Here is a 26,062-nt window from a genome sequence, read left to right on the forward strand (position 1 = left end):
GACATATAGAGATTGTCTTTTTCAGCTTAAATAGACTGGTCCTTAGATGACAGACATACAGTTCATTACTACACCGGGTCTGAGAGGTTTTTTGTTTGTTTGTGTGTTTGTTTATTTGTTTGTTTTCCATCTTGATGGGATCTTCTAAAGAGCATGCTCAATTGACATAATGTCTACACACTGATTATACTTTAGAGTAGGACTTTAATAGTTTTCATAACAGAGGAGGAAAAATACATGATTTGTGGATCTGCTTACAATTCTATTTTCAAAAACTGATTACTTATTCAAGCGTTACGTTCTCTGTTGATTAGAGGAGCCAATAAATACTAATGTATGTATCACTTGAGTGAAAATGGAAGACTTCTGAAATTCCATCATACTTGCAAAATATGGTATCTTTAAATTTTTCACTAATAACTGTAGGAAAAGTATGAGCATTTAAGTTTGTGAATCATTATGTAAAGGAGTTCTTGCTCCCTATCTTTGTTGATATAGTTGCAAAAAGGCCAGATTATAATTGCAAAAAAACTAATTACAGAAGTTGTATGCATGCCCTGATCTGTTTATGAGGTATGAAAACTTCTCTTCTTGAATCAAAAATAGAAAAAAAAAACAGATTGGTTGAAAGATCAAATTAGGCACTAGTCTTGGTGGTTTTAGCTCAGCTCTGATGAGTTTCAGTAGTTTGAGAGTGGGCAATATGGTAAGCTATTAGTTGCCTATGATGAGGAGCAACACATTTCTCTCCCTCCAAGTCTTCCCACCTTCTGCCCAGATGCAACCACGCATCCACACATTGGCCATGTGGCTTTAATGGGGAGCCACTTGACCAGTAGAGAGACATTTCATTTAGTAGGCAGTAGAGGTGCACATTCCAAGAGTTCCCACATACAAAGAGAGTCACCTGAGTGATTGAGCAATTTCTGATAACAAAGAAGAGAAGGTTATAGGCTTAGGAGAGGACACTGGCAGCCTAACTGAATAACCTGCCCAGCAGCAATGCTGAAATGATGGATGCGTGTTTTATAGGAAAACACAAAGGTAGAAAGAATTTCTTAACCTTATAGGCCCTGGAGTTGTGAGTTGGCTTTACTCCATGGTTATCCCTTATACTTGAGGTTTATGCCCATTGTCCCCAAAGAAGTTATGTATATTGGTGGGAGATATGCTACAGAGTTGTAGGAGTAATGTTTTATATTAGATGTTTTTACTATAAATCATCTCAGTGAATAGCTTGTAAAGAACTAATTGTATCATTTGACATGGCTGTTAATGGGGAGCACACCAGTGCTTGTCTGTGAGTTTTCATTTTAGAAGGGAGTGCCAAAGATTATATATTTTAGCTTTGAGAGTAGCCACTGCTCTGTGAACACAACCAGTGTGTGTGTGTGTGTGTGTGTGTGTGTGTGTGTGTGTGTGTGTATCAGGGGAGTGGCACAGAGAGGAGGTCTTAAGATAGGCTATACAAAATCCATGGATTTTTAATTGTTTGCTACTCTGCTACTGATAGCCTATGTATTTAGTGTGTCAAATGTCCCAGCCCTTTTTGCACAGTCATTCAATTGTGTTTTCCCTCGAGCAATCTGACCAACCTTAACTCTTTAGACTTAGGCTACAAATGTTACATTACTAGAATTTTTGCCCTGCCCTCTGATAATGTCTATTTCTTTAAGCAACTAAAATTTTAGATTAGGATGAGAACTTGAAAGAGGATATTATTGTTGTTGTTTTGGGACCAATGACTCCATACTGGCATCTTGAAAATGATAAAATATCAAACTTCATATTTTATCCTATCTGGACAACTATTTGTGATGACAAAATATTGGTTATCAACTTCAACTTAAGAACTCAATAATAGTACTATACTACATAAATTAAAATGAAAGAAATATTAAGGCTATGTCTAAAGGACACCACATTAATTCATTAAATTCATTAATTCAATAAAAAAAATTGTTGAAGATGGCATAGTGAAAGATGGCCTAAGCAAAGTGGGAGCAGGCCTAGGGGGACTGAATCACCAGCAGCAGTAGAGGGTTCCAGTCTTCTCAGCCCACAAATGCCAGAGACAACTTAGAAGGTCAGTGGGAGGGGTCTTTTGGAAAAGGGTGTAGGAGAAACACAGTCCAGCACAAGTGCAGGGCATGCCAATATAGCCCCTGAGGGAGAGATTGAATCAGCAGCAGCAGCACAGTAGAAGAGGCAGCACAGCTTCTGGAGCTATTAGTCCAGACTGAATGTTTGAAAGTCACCTATTTAGACTTCCAGGAGTCAAGGTTGCAGAGTAAGCAGTAAGTAGCCCTTACCTTCCCTTACTGACCTTGAAAAACCCAGAGAATATTATCCCAGGAAAAATCCTGAAATAGTAGAGTCAGCAGAAAGACTAGATACAACAGTTTTTAGCTCTCAAACCTAGAGGGGATTAACAGGAAAGGTTCCTCTTGCTGTGGCTGAAGGAGACCAGTACAGGAAAAGAGGTGTCCCAGCAAGCCAGTGGTAAGCTTCACCTCAGCAAACTAGCAACCAGGGCCCTAGCCCCCAGCACAAGAAGCCTGGGACAGTGCACCCTGTGCCCCAGAAGCAGAGATCAACTTTAAAAGCCAGAAAAAAGGCAAACAATGTGAGCAAGAAGGAACCCAGAAAAGCAATGACCATAGAAAAGTATCTTGGTGACAGGGAAGATCACAACACAAATTCAGGAGCAGATAGCATTGTCAATATACCCACATCTGAAACCTCAGAGGGGAATATGAACTGGTCTCAAGCCCAAAAAGCCTTCCTGGAGGAGTTCAAGATGGATTTTAAAAGTCAAATAAGGTAGGTAGAAGAAAAACTGAACAATTCATTTAAAAATACAGCTGACAAAATAGGGGGGAAAGTACAATGAAGAAAATAACCCCTTAAAAAGTAAAATTGGCCAAATGGAAAAAGGAGGCACAAAAACCCACTGAAGAGAAGAATTCCTTAAAAAGTAAAATGGGCCAAATGGAAAAGGAGGTACAAAAGCCAACTGAAGAAAACAATTAATTAAAAATTAGAATTGGGCAATTGGAGTCTAATGACTCTATGAAACATCAAGAATCAGTCAAGTAAAATCAAAAGAATGAAAAAAATAGAAGAAAATGTAAAATTCATCATTGGAAAAAGAACTGACCTGGAAAGTAGATCCAGGAGAGATAACTTGAGAATTATTGGTCTATTTGAAAGCCATGATGAAAAAAAGAGCCTGGAGAGCTAGGAGATCATCAAAGAAAACTGCCCTGAGTTCCTAGAACCAGAAGGCAAAATAGGCACTGAAAAAAATCCACCCATCACCTCCTAAAAGAGAGCCCAAATTGAAAACACAACAGAATATTGTAGCCAAATTCCAGAATTATAAGGTCAAGGAGAAAATCCTGCAAGCAGCCAGAAAGAAACAACTCAATTATTGTAGGACCACAGTCAGGATTACACAGGACCTTGGAGCTTCTACATTAAAAGATCAGAGGGCTTGGAATATGAGATTCCATAAGGCAAAGGAGTTTGGATTGCAATTAAGGATCAACTACCAAGCAAAATTGAGCATAATCTTTCAGGGGAGGAGATGGACATTCGATGAAATAGTGGACTCCCAGACTTTCCTGATGAAAAGAGCAGAGCTCAATGGAAAATTTGATCTTTAAATACAAGACTCAAAAGAGACATAAAAAGGTAAACAGAAAAAGGGGAAAAACATATTATTCAATAAAAATAAACTGTTTACATCCCTACATGGGAAGATGATACTTATAACTCTTGAGAACTGTATCTTTATTACATTAGGAAGGGATATACATAGACAGAGGGAGTGGATTTAAGTTGACTTTGATGTGATGATAAAAAAAAAACCTTAATGAAGTACTGAAAAGGAACTATTATGGGAAAAGAGGAAAGGAGAAAGCAGAGAAGGGAAAATTACATCACATGAAAAGGCACAAAGACATTACAGTAGAGGGAAAGAAGGGAAGGTGATGAGCATTGTTTGAACTTAACTTTCATCAGATTTGGCTCAAGGAGGGAATACCAATTTAACTTGCCATATAAGCAGTAGGAGGGAAAAAGGGAAAGAAAAGGGAAGGTGGGGTAGAAGGGAGGGAAGAAATAATAAAGGAAAAGGGAAAGGAAAGGCAGGGGGCTGGTAGAAGGGAAGGCAGATTGAGGGAGGCAGTGGTCAAAAGCAAAACTCTAGTGAGGAGGGAAAGGGAAAAAAGGAGAAAGAAAAGCATAAATCGAGGAGGGGAAAATAGGATAGAGAGAATGGAACAGATAGTAATCATGACTGTGAATGTGAATGGGATAAACTCTCCCATAAAACAGAAATGGGTAGCAGAAAGGATTAAAAACCGTAATCCTACAATATGTTGCTTACAAGAAACACATTTGAAACAGAAGGACACACACAGGGTAAAGGTAAAAGACTGGAGGAGAATATATTATGCTTCAGCTGAAGTTAAAAAAAAAGAAGCAGGGGTAGCAATCCTGATCTCAGGGAGTTACAGGAAGAAATAGATAGCAAAACTATACTAGTGGGGGACCTCAACCTCCTTCCTCTCTGAACTAGATAAATCTAACAACAAAATAAACAAGAAAGAAGTTACAGAGGTGAACAGAATTTTAGAAAAGTTAGATATGATAGATTTCTGGAGAAAAATTGAATGGGGATAGAAAGGAATATACTTTTTTCTCAGCAGGACATGGCACTTACACAAAAATTGACTATGTACGAGGGCATAGAAATCTCACAATCCAATGCAGAAAAGCAGAAATATTAAATGCATCCTTTTCAGATCATGATGTAATAAAAATTATATATAATAAAGGGCCATGGAAAGATAGACTAAAAATTAATTAGAAACTAAATAATCTAATCCTAAAGAATGAGTCAAACAATAAATCATTGAAACAATCAATAACTTTATCCAAAAGAATGACAGTAATGAGACAACATACCAAAACTTGTGGGATATGGCAAAAGCAGTTCTTAGGGGAAGTTTTATGTGTCTAAATGCTTACATGAATAAAATAGAGAAAGAGGAGATCAATGAATTGGGCATTCAACTAAAAAAAAAAAAACTAGAAAAAAGAATGAATTAAAAATCCCCAATTAAAAACCAAATTAGAAATACTGAAAACCAAAGGAGAGATGAAAAAAATGAAATTAAGAAAACTGTTGAACTAATAAAGAAAACTAAGAGCTGGTTTTATAAAAAAAAACAATAAAATAGATAAACCTTTGGTTAATTTAATTTAAAAAAGAAAGAAGAAAACCAAATTACCAGTATCAAAAATGAAAAAGGTGAATTCACCACCGAGGAAGAGGAAATTAAAACAGTAATTGGGAACTATTTTGCCAAACCGTATGCCAATAAATTTGACAATCTTAGTGAAATGGATGAATATTTACAAAAATGTAAATTGCCCAGATTAACTGAAGAGGAAGCAAAGTACTTAAATAATCCTATCTCAGAAAAAGAAATTGAACAAGCCATCAATGAACTTCCTAGGGAAAAATCTCCAGGGCCAGATGGATTTACAAGTGAATTCTATCAAATATTTAAAGAACAATTAGTTCCAATACTATATGGGCTATTTGGAAAAATAGGTGAAGGAGTCATACTAAATTATTTTTATGATACAAATATGGTGCTGATACCTGAACCAGGAAGAGGCAAAATAGAGAAAGAAAATTATAGACCAATTTCTCTAATGAATACAGATGCAGAAATTTTAAATAAAACATTAGCAAAAAGATTACAGCAACTTATCATGAGAACAATACACTATGACCAGGTAGGATTTATACCAGGAATGCAGGGCTGGTTCAATATTAGGAAAACTATCAGTATAATTGATCATATCAACAACAAAACTAACAGAAACCACATGATCATCTCTATACATGCAGAAAAAGATTTTGACAAAACACAACAACCATTCTTATCAAAAACACTAGAAAGCATAAGAATAAATGGAGTCTTCCTTAAAATGATAAGTAGCATCTACCAAAAACCTTTAGCAGGCATTATATGTAACAGGGATAAGCTATAAGCATTTCCAATAAGATAAGGAGTGAAACAAGGATGCCTATTATCACCACTGTTGTCCAATATGGTATTACATATATTAGCTTTAGCAAAAAGAGAAGAAAAAGAAATTGAAGGTATTAGAATAGGCATAGGAGAAACAAAGCTATCACTCTTTGCAGATGATATGATGATATACTTAGAGAATCCTAGAGAAACAAGTAAAAAACTACTTGAAATAATAAACAACTTTAGAAAAGTTGCGGGATATAAAATGAACCCATATAAATCATTGGCATTTCCATATATTACCAATAAAGCCCAATAGGAAGATATAGAAATTCCACTTAAAGTTACTGTAGACATTATAAAATATTTAGGAGTCTACCTGCCAAAACAAACACAGGAAGTGTATGAAACAATTACAAAACACTTTTCACACAAATGAAGTCAGATCTAAATAATTGGAAAGACATCAGTTGCTCATGGGTAGGCCAAGCCAATATAACAAAAAATGACAATTCTACCTAAATTAATTTACTTATTCAATACCTTACCAATCAAACTACCAAAAAATATTTTATAGAGCTGGAAAAAATAATAAGATTCATCTGGAAGAACAAAAGGTCAACAATATCAAGAGAATTAATAAAAGAAATGCTAGGGAAGGTGGCCTAGCCATACCAGATCTTAAATTGTATTATAAAGCAGCAATCATCAAAACTGCTTGGTACTGGATAAGAAATAGAGTAGTGGATCAGTGGAATAGGTTAAGTACACAAGACACAGTAGTCGATGACTATAGTAATCTACTGTTCGATAAACCCAAAGACCCCATCTTCTGGGATAAGAACTCACTATCTGACAAAAATTGCTGGGAAAACTGGAAAAGAGTATGACAGAAACTAGGCATAGAACAAAATCTTACACCATATACCAAAATAGAGTCAAAATGGGTACTTGATTTAGATATAAAGGCTGATACTATAAGCAAACTGGGAGAGCAAGTAAGTTTACCTTTCAGAACTATGGAAAAGTGAAGAATTTGTGACTAAGCAAGAGATAGAGAACATTATGAAATGCAAAACGGATGATTTTGACTACATTAAATTGAAAAGTTTTTGCACAAAAAAAGCCAATGCAACCAAGATTAGGAGGGAAGCAGAAAATTGGGAATTTTTACAACCAGTGTCTCTGATAAGGGCCTTATTTCTACAATATATACAGAACTAAGTCATCTTATAAGAATACAAGTCATTCCCCAATTGATAAATTGTCAAAAGATATGAATAGGCAATTCTCAGATGAAAAAAATTAAAGCCATCTATAGTCATATGAAAAAATGCTCTAAATCACTATTGATTAGACAAATGTCAATCAAAATAACTCTGAGGTACCACATCATATCTATCAGATTGGCTAACATGACAAAATAGGAAAATGATAAACATTGGAGAAGATGTGGGAAAATTGGAACATTAATGTATTGTTTGGGGAGGTGTGAAATGGTACAACCATTTTGGAGAACAATTTGGAACTATACCCAAAGGGCTATAAAAATGTGCATACTCTTTGACCTAGCAATACCACTTCTAGGACCCACCTGTGCAAAAATATTTATAGCAGCTCTTTCCATGGTGGCAAAGAATTAGAAATTGAGAGGATGCCCATCAATTGCAGAATGACTGAAAAAGTTGTGGCATATGAATATAATGGAATACTATTGTGCTATAAGAAATGATGAGCAAGCAGACTTCAGAAAAACCTGGAAAGGCTTGTATGGACTGATGCTGAGTGAAGTGAGCAGAACCAGGAGAACGTTGTACACAGTAGCAGCCATGTTGTGCTTAACTTTCATAGACTTAGGTCTTCTCAGCAATACAAGGATGTAAGTCATCTCCAAAAGTCCCATGATGGAAAATGCTATCCACATCCAGATAGATATGGATATGGAGTTGGAATGCAGATCAAACGATATTATTTGCTCTTTTTTTTCTCTTCTGTTTGTTTTGTTTCTTCTTTCTCATGGTTCCTCCTATTGGTTCTAAATATGTTTAATAGGAATGTATATGTAGAGCCTGTGCCAGATTACATGCTATCTGGGGGAGGGAGGCAGGAAAGGAGAGGGAGAAAATTTAAAACTCAAAAGCTTATGGAAGTGAATGTTGAAACCCAAAGATAAATTAATTTTAAAAAAAGTCATTTTTAGTATTTGTACTCATGTACACTTCAAAGAGATTATTTTCAAATAATGAATTTGTAGGTCAAGAGCCAGTTGAAGGCATTTTACCATCTGAATGAAAATTAAATAGTATTGTTTTAAAATTTAAAATAAAGTCAATATTTTAGCCTTGATTAAGAACATATTAAGTATATTTTTTGTAATGTGTGACATCTATTACAAAACATTTGAGCTGTGGAAATATTAAAATATCTATACATCCACAAACATTTTAGTCAGTCCTCAAATCTACTCTGACTTTCCTAAATATCTGTATGATATATCTTTGTGCATTTTCTTATACTAGTCTTCACATTCCAATATACAAATATGTCTTGGTTTTGGCTAAAATATGTCATATTTATTCAAGAAACAATTATTCTTGAATAAGTTTTGCATCCCAATTATATTCCAGGAGAATTCTCTTCTATCTATCTGTCTGTCTGTCTATTTATCTTTCTAGTTCTCTTTTCTTCACACTCAGGTCTACATTTTAAACTAACTACTTTCTTTGCCTTCTCATTTCTTTATTGGTCCTTTGCTACTGGCCAAATCTGGCTTTCGATGTTAGTAGGAAGTACTATATAATATTCATATCCTTATTATAAAGTTAAAGGTATTCTAAAATTGATATATGATTATATGAGTAAGTGCAGACCTGGCAGGTATCACCAAGTCACTTAGTAAGCCCAAGTGATTCAGGATTAAAATACAAACTAAACATGAAGTGTCTAGGTGTCTAGCTAAGTTCAGAGAAATTTTTCAACAGATTGGCCACCTCACCAGATTGTTGATGATGGCCACAGAAACCATCAAAGCCCTGGAAAGAGTGCTGACTTTGGAGTCAGAGGAGTAGAGTTCAAATCCTGCCTTGGATAATTACTACCAATGTGAACTTGTATAAGCCATTACATAAGACCATAGGACTGTGGAATGAGAATTGTAAAGGACCACAGAAACCAGTGAGTTCAACTATCTCACTTTTCATGAGGAAACTGAGGCTGAGGCATAAGTGACTTAGTGTAACATAGCTAGCAAGTGTCAGAGGCAGGAATGGAATCTTCTTCTGCCTCCTAGTCTAGCACTCTATGCATAATGCCAAAGTGCCTTGTCAACAACTTCTCTGGACCTTAGTTTCTTAATTTGTAAAATACGGTGGTTGGATTGTACAGCCTCTGAGATCTTTTCCAATTCATGACCTATGATCTCATAATCTGGTGAACTTCCTAGCTGGTCAGTTATTCAAAAAGCATTTCTGATCAAGTCCTCAGGATACAAAGAAAGGTACAATAGTTTCTTCTGTCAAGGAGATTACATGCATTTTAATGGGAGATAATATGTAAATAACTAGTTATGTACATTATATATAGAGAGAGAGTAGATGCAAAGTAATCTGAAAGGGAAAGGCACTCATAGGAGAGGAGAAAGAGAAAGACTTCCTGCATGTAAAATGTGAACTGAGTCTTGAAAGAAGCTGAGAAGCAAGGTGAGGGAACAGAGAATTCTAAGGATGGTAGATAAATTATGCGGAGTCACACATGAAACATGAGAGTGTTGTGTTCAAGGAACTGAATGTAGGCCAGAGTGGACAATAGCAGAAGAGGGTATTGCAAGAGATGCTGTGAAGATAGAATAATCAAGATTTGGCAATGAATTGGAAGTCTGGAGAGAATGGAAGTGAGGGGTGAAGAATTAGGTGAAAGAATCAGAGTTTGAGAGCCTAGGAGTATTCTTTAAAAGGAAAAGGGAAATTCTGAAGTGGGAAGGTTTTGGAAAGTGGGGACAACATAATGAGTTTTAGATGCCTATGGGACATCCAGACTCAGAGAGGAAAAAGTACCCAGGTTAAGGTGAAGTAGAGGAGTCAAATTTCTAGTAAGTTACAGGGAGAATGCAATCTGAATCAATGGAAGGAGTGCTGACAGTGATAAAGATATTTGATCTAGGAATGAATAAGCCCAATACATAAACCCAACACACTATAACACTTGCCATATATGTTGTAGAGTTTTGTGTCAATAGAAAATAATAATGATTACTTATTTTTTTTCACTATGTGGACCACTTTTTGTAATTAGAAATAAATTTCTCTGCATGGAATGCAAAACTTGTAAAGTTACAAGCACATGCAAAAGAGTACAGGGCATAGCACAGGTAGAACGTTCATGCATTGAATTCTCTGATGCTTGTCTTCTGACAATTAATCCTTCTGATATCAGAGAAGAAATGAGAAGCCTCTGTCATTACACAAAAAGAGCTCCAGACCTCTACCTCAGGAATTTCAAGTCTTCCTTTTCAAAAGTGATACAGTTGCTTCTAAATAAGATGAAGACATTGCATTGACCAACCCATGGAGGATCATGAGTGAATAATCACTTCTCAGTTTTCCTTAACATTATACTCACTTCCACTCACCTTCATACTTTACTTCATCCTTCACTTGAGACTCACTCTGTCTTCCTCCCTGATTACTTCAATAATGGTACACCATCTGTTTCTCTGTTCTGTAAATGCTAATAACTCAACAGTTACTTAGATATTTGTTATTTAGGAATATGTGGGTAAATAAAAGGGTGAATTTCAGAGTTACAGGTAGGCTCCATAATTTCTCCATTTAAATGAATGGGAAATGGGGTGTTTTATTATAATTATTTTTATTTCAAGGGTAGTTTCCAGGAAGCATATTTTTCACATAGTATGAAATGGATATATTCTCATAATAAAAATGTATAAGCAAAAAATGACCGAATATATTTGTATCACACTTGGAAGGCTATTTAATCAATAGAGGCAACACAAAGAAAAAGTGAAAATGAGCTTTGCTTTAAATAAGTCTACATTTTTTATAGGGGAGATGCTAAGTGTATGTAATATGCATACCAAGTAGATAAAGGTAACCTTAAAGAGAAATACAGTAGCATATGGAGGGATAGGTTAAGGCTTTCTAACAGAAGATGACATTTGTGCTAAGGCTTGAGAAAGCCAGGAATTCTATGAGACAGAAATGAAGAGGGAGAATATTTGAAGCTTGGGAGACTTCCATAGCAAAAACACTGAAATATGAAATAGAATGTCATATATGAAGAAGAGGAATTAGGCCATTATGGCAGGATTGTACATAGGCTGTATGGAAAGGAATCATGTGGAAGAAGATAGGGAGGTGCCAAGTTGTGAAAAGCTTTAAGTGCCAAAGAAAGTTTATCCTAGAAGTAATAGGAGGCAACTACAATTTATTTAGTAGATAGAGAATATGGTTCTAACTGTGTTTTAGGACAATCATTTTGGCAGCTGTGTGAAGGATGGATTGGAGGGGGGAGTTAATTGAGGCAGGGAGACCAAGTTAAAAAAAAAACTATTGAAACAGTACACATGAGGGGCACTGAGGGTATGAATAAGGGTTGTAACCATGTGAGTAGAGAGAAGGTGAATTGATACAGCAGGTGTTGTAAAGGTAGAGTTTACAAGATTTGAAAACTTATTGAATATGAGGGGGTGATTGAGAGTGAGGAGTTGAGGGTGACGAGGAAGTTGTATTAATAAAGAAGTCTAGAAGAGGGATGGGTTTTGGTGGGAATACAATGAATTCTGTTTCGGACATGTTGATCATTATTTAACTAGGAAATTATCTTAGAACAAGAAATCAACTCAATTGAATAAAACACTTGGGGCAGCTAGGCAGTGCAGTGCATAGAGCTCCAGCCTTAGAGTCAGGAGTACCTGAGTTCAAATCTGGCCTCAGACACTTGACACTTAACTAGCTGTGTGACCCTGGGCAAGCCACTTAACCCCGATTGCCTCACCAAAAAGCAAAAAAAAAAAATTAAAAAAATAAAACACTTAATATGTCTAGTTTGTATAGAACACTGTATTAGGTATGAAGTGAGCTACATAGTTCAGATAAGACATTCTCTTTTCCACTGTTAAATTCATGGAAGGCAAGCAAGCTGTTCTATCACAGCTAAAGACAGTATCAAGAGAAGACAATTGTAATGGTCAGTGGAATTTCCTTAAAGGAACATAATTTTAGCCAGTTTTGACCTTGATGATGGGGACAAAACAAGATAAGTTAATCCTTTAAAATGAGAGCAAAGTAGCTAAAGTGATGCAGAAAAATCAGTGAAACTACTAGCAAGTTGTATGATTTTTATCGATTAAATTTAAACAAAGAATAATTTAGTCAAACATTTTACATTCTTAATATTTTTTTTAATCTGAGAATCCAAATAGTTGTCATAGACTTTCCCTTCATTTTTCTTATGAAAACACACAGGAAATCCTATGAGGAATTATAAATTGAAATTTGCTTCCATCTGACTTCAGTCATAAATCACTGTCCTCCAAATAAAGAAAATGAGTTGAACATAATTTAAACAATAATGGTGGATCAAGACATTAAAATTCAATTAAGGAATCCCTTAGCCACAGAAACCTGTAACCAAATTTCAGTTCATGAGGATTTTCCTTTCTGTTCAATTCAAAAAGATTCAAGCTAGCCTATTCTTTCACATCAATTGACTTTTTCTTAGAAGCTAACCTTAGCGAACCCCAGTCCATCTATTTTTTCTTAACCATCTGCTTGAAAAAGGAAACTGATGCTTCCTTAAATGATGAACATAAAAATACCAAGTAAATCCCTAATTGCCTAGCTGGCTGAGTTTAGTGAAAAGCACTGCAAAGACAATTGGTGAATTGATTTTGTCATTTTCTGTGGTTTTCTGCAAGCATCTAATCAATTGGATAGTTTGTGCTCATACCATATTTGGTCTATTGAGTTCTCTCCTAGGTATTTGTCTTAGTTACAATTTTGGCTTTGTTTGTGGTTATAATTTTATTAACTGCAAGCAGCATCCTTACTTATGAATATTTTGGATTACATATAAATATATGAAAAATACTATTTATTCTTATTATCATTCTTATGATTAAGGAGTTCCCAGACCACTTCAGAAAATGCTGAGGACCAGAATAGCTAAACTCTGAGACATTCATAACTAGATTGGCTAAAGGGTAATGAATTTTTCAACCCAATAAACTCTCAAAGACTTTCCAGTAAGTCATGGAAGAGGTGCTATTAGCATGAGTATAGGGAATTCTCACACTTTTAAAACATCAGGGAGTTGAGTTATTGAAGTGCACCTATCAACCATTCAGGATCCATTTATTAACAAGTCACTATGCTAGTCACTCAAGACATAAAGATAAAATTTAAATAACATAGCTCCCATGAAGCTTATGTTCTGTTGAGGGAGATAATATGTACATTTATAATCATAAATAAAAATAAAATAAATAAAAGGTGATTTAGGGAGAGTACAAACTAGCAGTTGAAAGAATGAAGAAAGGTTTCTTCCATAAGGCTGAGTCAGTAGTGATCCTTGAAGGGAAACTAGAGATTGTAATAAAAAGAGGTGAGTTGGGAGTGTTTACAAACCTAGGGCAAGCTAGTTCAAAGGTTCAGAGATGGGAATGTTGTTGTGGAGGAACAAGAAGGACTGTTTGGCTAGATAATGGAATGTGTGAGAGGGAATCACGTGAAACAAGGCTAGAAAGGTGGCCTGGGACCAGATAGTGAATGACATTACTGAGATTATTCTCCTTCATTTGGCATCTATATTTTATCATGGAAACAATAAGGAGCTACTCATAAGCATATAATGGTCTCTCTACTAACCATTTAACAATCAGAAAGCATTTAGCTTTCTTTAAAGTTCAGTTTGAATAACATACTTTCTGGTTAGATCTTTCCCTGATCCCTTTAGCTTTTAGTGTTCTTTTCTTCAACAATACCTCATATTTAATTTTGTGTACACTGTACTAATGCATACATGTTAATGCTGTATATCCCCTCCTTATTACAGTATGACCTCCTTGAATATTGAGGCATTTTTTTCTTCTATAGTACCCAGCATAACTTTTTTCACAAAGCAGACACTTAATAATTAAATAGGTGAATAGCCGATCTACAAGATCCTCTTTTGCTTCTCACTTCTTTTAAGGAAAAGTATCTACAGACTGGAAAAGGTGGAGTAAAATTATCTAATATGGAATTGAGATTGGAAATATACAGGGAGATATTAAGAGACTACCTATCTGACCTTAATGAATTCAGCTCATCATACCTAACTCCAACCAGTCCAAGGGTTGAACATTGGGATTGTAATGAATTGAGACCTTGTATTTAACAGTACACTTGAAAAGGATCTTTCAGCAAAGATATAGTATTGATTTAATTGGAAATAGCTTTCCCAACTCTGTTTTCATCATACTAGCACTCAGTTCACAAGTAGGTACCAAGCCTGAGAGGCAAGATGATACCTACTATATTATGCTTTTTTTCTACTTAGGTAACCAGGAAACTATGCTAATTGTTAGAGCCTTACTCTCTTAGACCAATTAAGTCTGGGGAACAGTTTCTTTGGATTTTAAGGGGGGAAAATGCATATAAACTACACTGGGTAGATTTATTCCTATGATAAGAAATGGAAAAAAATTGAATATTTAATTATTTAGGAAAGAGGATAATTATTTATTAAGCACCTACTACATGCCAGGCACTGTGCTAAGAGCCTTACACATATTATCTCATTTGGTCTTGAAACAACAACTCTGGAGGTTAGGGAAGTTCTGTAATTGTCCCCATTTTGCAGTTAAAAAAACTGAGGGGAACAAAGGTTAAGTGACTTAGTCTGAGGCCTTTTGGAACTCAGGTCTTTCTGATTCCCGGTCCACCACTTTATTCACTGTGCCACCTATCTATATCTTAGCTACTGTCAATGATCACTGAAAGATTTCAGGGAATGAAAGAGTTAGCATAAGATTGGAGAAGGTCAAATATTTTACTGATTTTTTTTCTTTAAAAGGGAAAGAGAATGGTGTCTGCAAAGTATCAAATGATAAGCTAGACTTTTATCCTGCCAAAAGACTTGAATATATTATTAAAAGGTGGGTTAGTTGACATCAAGAATTTTAATTGGTGATCACAAAGGGCCAGAATGACTTTATCAGGTAGAGGTCATAGCAGATGAATCTCAATTCCTTTCTAGCAGCCTTACCTGAGAGCTAGATCTAGGAGGATGATTCAGAAATAGTTAACCTAAATGTTAGAAAAGCATTTGACAATCTCTCCTGATAGTCTTGCAAAAATGACAGAAATATGTGGGCTAGACGATAGTACAACTAAGTAGATTTGGAACTGGTTGATTGCCAAACCCAAAGAATAGTCATCAAGAGTCAAATGACAACTCAGAAAGGGAGCCTTCGGTGGAGAGCCCCAGGGAATCAATGCTTAGTTCTGTGCTATCGTGTGTTTCTAGTAATGACTTGGATAAAGACAGAGAGGATATGCTTATCAAATGTGCAGATGATTCAAAGGGAGAGAAAATTCTACATTAAAGGACCAACTCATAATCCAAAAAAGAACAGACCAGAGCCTTGAAATTTAATATGGGTAAATGTAAAGTCTTAAACTTAGTTTAAAAGAATCAACTGACAAATCAAGATTGGGGAGGTATGGCTAAAAAATAGTTTGTTTGAAACAAGTGACACAGGCCATTACAAAAGATAAAATAGATTACTTTGATTACATGACATTAAAAAGCTTAAAAAGAAAATTGAGACATCTGGTAAAAGAAGGGAAGTGGTCAAATGGGGAAAAAAATCTTTGTTGTTTAATTTCATAGATAAGCATTTGGCATCTAAGACATATAGAAACACACACATATATGCATACACACATATATACATGTATATATATGTGCATACATATATGTATATATGTGTAGATAGCTATATAAAACCAAAAGCCATTCTCCTAATAGTCAAACTAGATGAACAAAATAATTGAAAATTAACAATAATATTATAATAGAATGTACTAAATCACTAGATATAGAAGATAGATACCAAATAGATATAGATACCAATAGAAATACATACCAAACTCATGGTCAGAAAATTGGCAATAATGAAAGATGAGATTAGTCAATGTTGGAAGATTTGTGGAAAATATAAGAACCATAATGTATCATTGTTGTAACTATGAATTATTGCAAGCATTTTGGAAAGCAATTTGGAATTATGCAAATAATGTGACTAAAATGTTCATGCTCCTTGACCCAGAAATTTTACTGCTAAACGTTTATCCCCACAGAGGCAAATTGGAAGAAAATCCCCATATACACCAAAGTATTTATAGTGGTAGTTTTGGTGGTAGCAAAAAACTGGAAACAAAGTATATGCATATTTATTGCGAAAAGGCTAAACAATTTGTGGTATGTGAGTTTCATGGAATATTTCTGTGCTGGAAGAAATGACAAATATGATGAACACACAGAAACATGGAAAAGACTTATATGAACTGACGCAAAGTAAAATAAGCAGAGGCAAGATAAAATGTGCACAATGATTATAGCAATACAAATGGAAAGACCAACAATCACAGAACAGGTGAAAGTTAATTTTGGAGAATTATAAAGAACAAACATGGACCCAAGAAAGAGGTATAAGTGGACACCTCCTCCCATTACTTTGCAGAGGTGAGAGACAGATGTGTGGAACATTGTATATGTATAGGGGTGTGTGTGTGTGTGTGTGTGTGTGTGTGTGTGTGTGTTTGTGTGTATACACATATTTAGTTCAGTAGTCCAGTTTTGCTGATAGCTTTTCCTCTTTTACTTCAAAAAATTGTTTTGTGAGATGACTCTCTAGTGGATGGAGATATATGAGGGGAAAGTTAAGTAACAAAAAGGAGTAAATAAATCAATCTATTTTATATAATGTTATTATAATACAAATATTATAATGTATATAATATAATGATATAAACATTTTAAGTTACAGTATTGTAATAGCATAAACATTATATTTATATATAATACAAATATAATGTATTATAATATGAATAATATAATATATACATATGCATAGATTTCTTATATAATTATATATGAGTATATATGTGACATATAGTTATGTACATATGAATACATATGAGATATAGTTATATATACATACAAATATGTATATATAACAATCTTAAGTATCTGTATTATAAGTATATATGATTATACTTGTTTATGTATACATATGTACATATATAATCTTTTTGCTCTGTAATATATATACATATGTATGTGTGCAGTTTATATCAAAAAAAGCTGGGGACTTCAGTGGATTGTCACCTCAGTATGAATCAACAGAGTGAAACAGCAGCTAAAAAAACTAATCAAATCTTATGCTACAATCACAAATACAGTGTTCAGATTTAATGAGGTGACAGTCAGACCTAATCCAAAGACATTTAGAGTATTGTAGTCATTTCTGGGTGCCATATTTTATGAAGGACATTGGCAAGTTGTCTAGGTACAGAGTAGGGTAACCAGCATGCTGAAAGGAATGAATGTTGTATTGTGTGAAAATCATCTGAAGGACCTGATATAAACGATGGAAGTCACAGGGGTAAAAACAGTCTTTAAGCATTTAAACTGTTGCCAGGTGGAAGAGAAATAAATACTCTGCTTGTTCTCACTAGCAGCAGGGCAAATTTAGGTATGATATAAAGAAAAGCTTTCTAACAATTAGAGGTATATAGAATAGACTGTCCAGCAAGTAGTGGGTTCCCTGACACTGGAGGTCTTTAAGCAAAGACAACATGACCAATCGTTGGATACGTTGCACAAGAGATTTTTGTTTTGGTGTGGACTGAATTAGATAGCCTCTTTCTGAGCTCCCTTCCTAATCAGGTATTCTTTTAATCTATGGGCAGTGGAGAGAATTGATTGAAGAAACTCTGTGTGTGTGTGTGTGTGTGTGTGTGTGTGTGTGTGTGTGTGTGTGTGTGGTATTTAAGCAATACTTTCACAAATACAAAATATTGGAAAAAAGTAGTTATCAGTGATAAAATAAAATAGTTAAGGAATGGTAGTAAAGAATCATTTAGAGTAGAATGTAGAGGAACAAGAACTCTCAAATGAGAAAGATCTAATGTAGCTTTAAGGAGATGAGAAGAAAAAGGTGAAGAAAGCATAGTCCTTTTTTCTCTGGGTGTTGTTATCTCAACTCACAGGGAGGAATTAGATATCTTGGAGTGCTATCTATCTTCCCTCTCTGGTTGCTAGGGATATTCCTGAAGGATAGTGAGATTCTTACTGTTTGATGGAGTCCCATTCTGGTGCATTTTTTGTAATATAAATCACGAGTTATAGTTAGTATCTTTCATGTCATTAATTGATCCATATCATTTCATATCACTAATTGATTAACACATAAATATCATTTAACCAATTAACACCAATTAAATTCCCAAAGCAATATTTACTAAATATAGCAAGAACGTAAGTACATTTCCCTCAGCACCCAGGGTTCATTCTCCCCTATATTACTCCTACTTACTATCTTATTCCCTGGGTAGAGTAGGCTCAACATTAAAACAATTGTTACAGTACATTCACTCTAAGTCCTAGAGTAATCTCTTGTTCATAGAACCCAGTATCTTGACTGTAGAATCAAGCCACTTCTGAGCTGGGTTCTGGTTACTCCTCCAGGCTGTGATAGTAGAGCAAGCTCATCTGTCCACAAACTCTGGTACAGACTCTAGTTACTGGACCTCCTTCTATTAGATCTGCTGACCTTTCAAAGCTCAAATGGCATTTCTTTCCAAAAATGTTAGAGAAGAGGCTAACACCAGTTCCTTGTTAGGAAATGAGGCACTGAACAGTTAATAAAAGGAGTCTACTTAACTCTTTAATCAAAGATAATCTCATCTTCCTCAAGACCTCCATAGTACGTGGTTTGTTGTTCACATATAGAAATTAATGTCACATAAATTCTTGATTATAAGTATAGCCATTACATTTTTATATATGATTATATTCTATGCTGAGTATAGCAATACTAAGTATTGCTCCAAGTATATAGCATACATACATATATATATATATACATATATATATATATATACATTTATACACACATAGATTTATATTCTATGCTAAGTATAGCAATACTTGTTAGTATTAGTTTAGTTTAGTTAGTATTATTTATACATTATTTAGTATTAGTGTCTATTTAGCCCTTACATTCTCCGGGCTTTAAGGATATTCCTTATTCTCTTGCATTATAACTTAGAATTATTTGCATTCATGCCTTATATATGAGACTGTAAACTCCTTAAGGGCAGAGAATATGTCTTATCAGTCCACACATCTTTTACAGTTCCTAGTACCTTAGAATTCTGTGATCAAAGACCTAAAGCTTCAAGAAACCTCAGAATCCATGTTGTCCAGTTCTCTTATTTTGCAGATGAGGAAACTGAAATCCAAGGTGATTAAGCCACTTGCCCAAGATCATACAATTAGTAAACATCAGGAGTGTTGTTCTTTCCCCTTTTTCCACTGCATCATGCCACCTCCCTTCAGTATCTTCTCCATAGCTGGCACTCAGTTCATATTTATGGAAGCAAGGAATATATGGCATAAAAATGGCAGTCTTGATAGAAAACTCTCATACTCTTTCCTCCGTAACCAGAATTCACAAAGGAGCTTTTAAGCAGATGTCAGAGCATTCTAGAGACATTAAGTGAACCTGACAAAAGTTCTCAGTGATAACTGTACATTATTAGTGCCACTCTCTCAATACTATGCAACATTAGTGGCAAATAGAAAAGGAGTTTATAGAATCTTTCCTGAACACCTGGTCCTATAATTTTACATATTCTAATGTAGAGGGAAAACAGGGAAAGTAAAGATTTTTGGCATACAAATCCAGCTGATTTATTGGTGTTTCACTTTAAAGTACTTGCACTCTTGCCTTGAAAACTATCCACTGGTTTTGAAATCAAGTTCTTGTGACTTTCTTTAGAGCATATTGCAAAGGCCCTGCCAGGGGGGGTGAGGGGGTGGGGTAAGTACTCTAGGCTGAGTCGCATCTTCATCACCCATTTATGTGGCTCTCCCTCTCTCTGACAATGTAAACAATTACAGAGTGGAAAAATGCTGCCACATCTGTCTCCTCCAGGTGGCACTTGTGTTTCCTTCCCTACTGTTTTCTTTATTAATGTTAATTTAAGCCTTTTATGAATTGGCAACATTTTTACAAAATTTGGGTAAATTTCTCCCTTAGAGAAATAGATCTGAGAGCATGTGGGCCTGATTAAATTTTTAAAAAATACTTATACAGTAATCCTGGTGGCCCCAAAGATATTGCACTGTTGCTCTCTGTTTCCCTACCTGATTGTGTAGTATACTGGCATGATTTTCGACATTGTAAACAAATCTGTATTCCAAAAAAATTTCTTCCAGGAGGAATTGGTGGAGGTAGCTTATCTAAAACAATTTGTTTTATGCCTTTTAAAATAAACAGGAATCTGCTAGTCTGTGTCACCTCTCCCTCCCCCTTCACATACACAAAGCCCTAAACCCTTTTTTTCAACCTTGATTGTCCCCTTTGTATAAAATATATGAGTAATTGGAGGTCAGTGTCAATATTGATCCCTGTAATCTTAAAAATTTTATTAAAAATGCTTTTGAATAGTAAGATCAGAGGGGGAAAAGATGTTCTATTTTGTATATGGCTCCACAAATGGGGATAAAAATGTTTACTCATTTTACAACAAAGGAATATTAATTAATGAGCATAAAAGGCCAAATACATTGTCTGTGGCATTGTCTTAATTGACCCACCTAATCAGGAAATCCAGTTCATAATACAATAAAATATCAAGCTTTCACATAGAGATTTACCCAATCCTTTTAATAAAGCATGCACAAGTACATTGTTATTAAACAGTTTATTTTCAATTACTTTCCTATGATGAGCTTGCCAAAAAGGGAATGGTTGTATTTTACTTGGCTTTGTTTTGTTTCGCTAAAAGAATATTATTCCCATCTTTCCAAAGCTAAAGGATTGCAATTGTCTTAGGTTAGAAGTTTTGGTTCTCTTCCAACTTAACAAAATTTGCAAAATCATAAAACTAATAATATTCCTAAAAAAAGAGAAGACTTTTCTAAATTGCCTTCTTTGACAACGTTTAATAATTTGGGAAAGTATATGATCTTACTTTCTATTTGACTCATTTTCTTACATATTCCCTAACACTGGCATAATTTCAAAAAGAATTGAAATGCCAAATATTATATATATATGTGTATATATATATATATGATGTAAATATATGTACATATACATATATACACACACACATGTGTATACATATACAAGTGAAAATATGTATTATATATATGAATAAATGTTATATATGGACATATTTGTGAATATATAGGATCATTCTCCTGAGGGATATATATGTATGTGTGTATATATACATACATATATTCTCACATACATATACATAGATACTTTTGTGCATGTGTGTGTGTGGAGAGAAAGAAAAAGAGGGAAACAGAGAAAGAGGGAGGGAAACAGAGAAAGAGAAAGTGAGAGAGAGAAGGGGGGAAGAGAGAGAGATTTATAACAGAATTGTTCTTCTTTTCTCTTTCAAGTCAACATCCAGGCAATGAGTCATATAAAGTTATACATCAACACCACCACTTTATGGTAGTAGTCATCACGGCTGTTTGAAAGCACCATCCTTCCTTTACTACTTGGTGATGTGGACCTCAAGGCATATTTCTATTTTTAGGGATAAACTTTTTCTAAATCAGATCTAATAGACAAATATGCAGTACAGAATTTGAGAATTTATACAAAGTACTATAGGTGATGAACTATTCCACACTGGGCTCTTCCCTTGCCCCAACTCCCTCAGTGTGATAAGAATCAAACAATAGTAGCTCTAACATAGAGTATCATATCCCACAGTCCTAGAGAGTCCAAGTTTGGAGGATGCTTGGGGCAAATAACCTGAAGATCTTTAAGGCACGGAGTAAAGGCTAGTGAAAGGCAGAAACTATAAGGTCTTGCTTGCTATATTAACCATGTAATAAGTGAGTTTGACAGCCAAATGCCCTAGATTCCCCAGTAAATAGCTACACCAGAGAGACTTCATGGACAAAACACATGTGAGCTCCCAAGAGTTCCTTGGAACCAGACAAAAGTGCTGCACTCACAGTATGTAAACTTACCATATTAACATTGTGATATTTGAGTGATTTTATATAACAATTTACTTTGTATTACTTAGATAAATCTCCTTAAGGGCCAGAGTACCAATCTGGAGTGTATGTCTACAAGGTGAGTTAGTCAACATTCAATGAGTTCTGAGATCCAAGAGACATCTTTTTATAATAATAATAAAAATAAAATTATCTTTCCAAATTGCTCCAAATTTATTTTAGAAATTTCTCCAAGACAAATCTAAAAGAGATGATATAATAGATATTTATTGAATTGAATTAAAATAGGGACTAAGATCAACAAAATTGCATGGAAGAGGGTTACACTTTCTCTTAAACCCACTTGTTCACCAATCCATTTAGTTTACTTATGCTGGTGTCTAAGCCTCCCAAACCCCTCCCCCTAAAAAAATGGTACACTCTTTCTTTCACCTGTAACTTTAACTATGCAACCCCTTAAGAACTATTTCCATTCTGATGAGTTCTATTCTATATGCACCTGCTACAAGTTACTTGTTTGGTGTAATACTGTAAGTCAGACCTTGATGTCTATGAATAAATTAATCATTGTACTATATTATATATTCATTTTAAATCTCTCTTAGTGTGGCAGTTCTCACTACTGATATTACTAATACACAAAGAATCAAGTGGTGCAATAGATAAAGGATTGGACCTGGATTCAGAAAGAGTTGAGTTCAGATTTAGCTGCAGATACTCACTAGGTGTGACACTGAGTAAGTCACTTAACTGCTGCCTGCCTCAGTTTTCTCATCTGTAAAATGGAGATAATAATAATATCTATATCTGATGGTTTTTGTGAGGAATAAATGAGATATTATTTGTAAAGTGCTTAGCACAGTGCCTGGCACATAGAACATACTATCTAAATCTTAGCTATTGTTGTTATTATTTTTATTATGATTATCATTATCCCTTACTTGACTCCAACCTGACCCAAACTAATTAAAGGAAAAAACACCATTTTTATTCAATCCATATCTGTTAGGCTCCAACCACTATATTCTTCCCTTTCATTGTAGTTCAGTCATTTCAGTTGTGACCAACTCTTTGTGACCCCATTTCAGCTTTTCTTGGCAAAGATACTGGAATGGTTTGCCATTTCCCTCACCAGTTTATTTTTACAGATGAAGAAACTGAGGCCAGCAGAGTTGGACTTCCTGATGCCAAACCCAGAGCTCTATCCACTGTACTACCTAGCTGTCCCATATTCCCCCCAGATACAGGTAAAAAGCAAGAGTCCCCAGCACCTCTATATCATGTGTTCTATACACCCAGGAGAATGACCCTTGAACACAATGTTTTTTTTTTCTTCTCTTCCAGTAGGAAGACTTAGTTGTTTTATTACTGCAGAAAGATATAACAAAAGCAACAAACTAGAACAATGGTCACCAGTCTTTTTCACCTGCTGAACTTTACCCTGTGATTTTCAAAGAACACAAAGGATGAGATTTGGGGAGAACTGAGTGGCATTGAGCAGTCTTCTGTCCACAACTTTATCCAGTTACTTTGAAGTTCTTCTAAGAAGATCCCCTAGGAATGCTATGCTTGAACCAGGTATATGATAAAAATTAAGTGTGGTTTTCTAACCATAGCTTAGATAATCTTTAAACTGAAGGATGCAGTAGAGATCAATTCAAAAGACAGACTGAAAATACTAAAAGACTTTTCCTAGACCCAGAGAAGCTGAGTGATTTGCCCAAGGTCATACAAACTATAAGAGACCTGAGATTCAAACACAAGTCCTAAATGTTTGTTGAATTTCTGAATGCACTCTACATTTCTCCAAACTCTGGATATAACAGGTGAGTATGTAAACCTACTTAGTTTCCTCAAATTAGAGGAGATTAAGTATATAATGACATTCAACACGTGTTGTGGAAATTAGGTATGTTTGCATATGTTACCTTTCATTTTTGTTACAAAGTACTATCAGTCAACCTAGCTGCTGCTAATAGCAATTGTTGATTTTTTTTATTAATAAATTTATTTATTTTTGGTTTTCAACATTTACTTCCACAAGATTTTGAGTTCCAAATTTTCACCCCATCTCACCCCTCCCCCTACCCCAAGATGGCATGCATTCTGAATATTCTTGCCCCTAGTCTGCCTTCCCTTCTATCTCTCCCCACCCCTTCTCTTGTCCCCTTCCCCTTCTATTTTCCTGTGGGGCAGGATAGATTTCTGTACTCCATTTCCTTTATTTCTTATTTCCCAGTTGCATGTGAAAACATTTTTTTTTAAACATGTGCTTTTAAAACTTTGGGTTCCAAATTTTCTCCCCTCCTCCCTCCCCACCCACCCTCACTGAAAAGGCAAGCACCTCAATATAGGTTATACATGTGCAGTTATGCAAAACACTTCCATTAGACATACTGTGAAAAACTAACCGTACCAGCCGCACCGACCTTGTGCCGGCCGCGCCGTGCACTCTCCTCCTATAAGGAGCAGGCTGCCAGAGTCATACTACTTACCAGTCTTCGGAGCCTACCCGGATACACACACAGAGACGAACCCATCAGGAGGTGCCAACACCCGAGCTTTATTCAGAGGCCATCACAGCAAGGCCAAGCAGGAAGGCCAGAGCAACAGAGCAGGAGCAAAGAGAGCGCATGATCCCACCACGATCGTTCCTTAAGTACCTACTTAGACCCTCCTTCTCAGCCTGCCTACTAGTCAATGATTGTAGGGTCAGATACCGGAAGGGGCTGTCTGAGTTTAGCGCACCAAGGGAGAGGGAGTGACGCAGGAGGCTAGAACTAGATACAGGAAGGAGGCGTCTGGCATTAGTGCATAGACAAAGAGTACGTGACCTAGGAAGTCAGGCCCAGATACCGGGAGGAGGCGTCTGGGGTCAGTGCTACACAAAGGGAAGGTACGTGACCCAGGACGTCAGGAAGGACACAGGAAGGAGGCGTCTGGGGTTGACTTTGCATTTAGGGAGGGGACTAAGCAAAGGGAACTCGTCCTCTGCCGTCCCTCTCTCACGTGGCACAGCCCCTTGCCTCAGGAGCATGAGCTCCAGCTACTTCCTTGCACCCCGATCCTTCCCCAGCTTATCTCACATAGCACTGCCCACTGCCTCAGGGCTCCTCCGTGTCCAGCCCATCCCAGTTCACCACAACTCCGCCTACCACAGCCCCTTCCAAATACCCAGATCTTACCCCAATCTTGACACAACCCTCACTTGGCAGTAGCCAACATCAGACAGTCCCTCACAACTAACTCTATTTCCCTTAATCCTATTCTGCCCTCCCCCATTTACTCTATTCTTTCTTTTGACCCTGTCCCTCCTCAGAAGTATTTCCTCCTGATTACCCCCCTTCCCAATCTGCCCTCCTCTCTATCATCCCACTACTCTCTTGTCCCCTTTCCCCCCTATTTTCTTGTAGGGTAAGACAGATTTCCATACCCAATTGAGTGTGTATGTTATTGCCTCCTTAAGTCAAATCATATGAGAATAAGATTCACTCATTCCCTCTCACCTTCCCGCATTTCCCCTCCACTGTAAGAGCCTTTTCTGTTTTTTTTTGTGAGATAATTTACCCTGTTCTCCCTCTCCCTTTCTCCTTCTCCTAATATAATCTTCTCTCACCCCTTAATTTTATTCTCCAGATATGACCCCTTCATCTTCAACTCACCCTGTGCCATCTATCTATCTATCTATCTATCTATCTATCTATCTATCTATCTATCTATCTATC

This window comes from Vombatus ursinus, unplaced genomic scaffold (genome assembly GCF_900497805.2).
Source record: "Vombatus ursinus unplaced genomic scaffold, bare-nosed wombat genome assembly UNPS02014942.1, whole genome shotgun sequence".
Lineage (NCBI taxonomy): Eukaryota > Metazoa > Chordata > Mammalia > Diprotodontia > Vombatidae > Vombatus > Vombatus ursinus.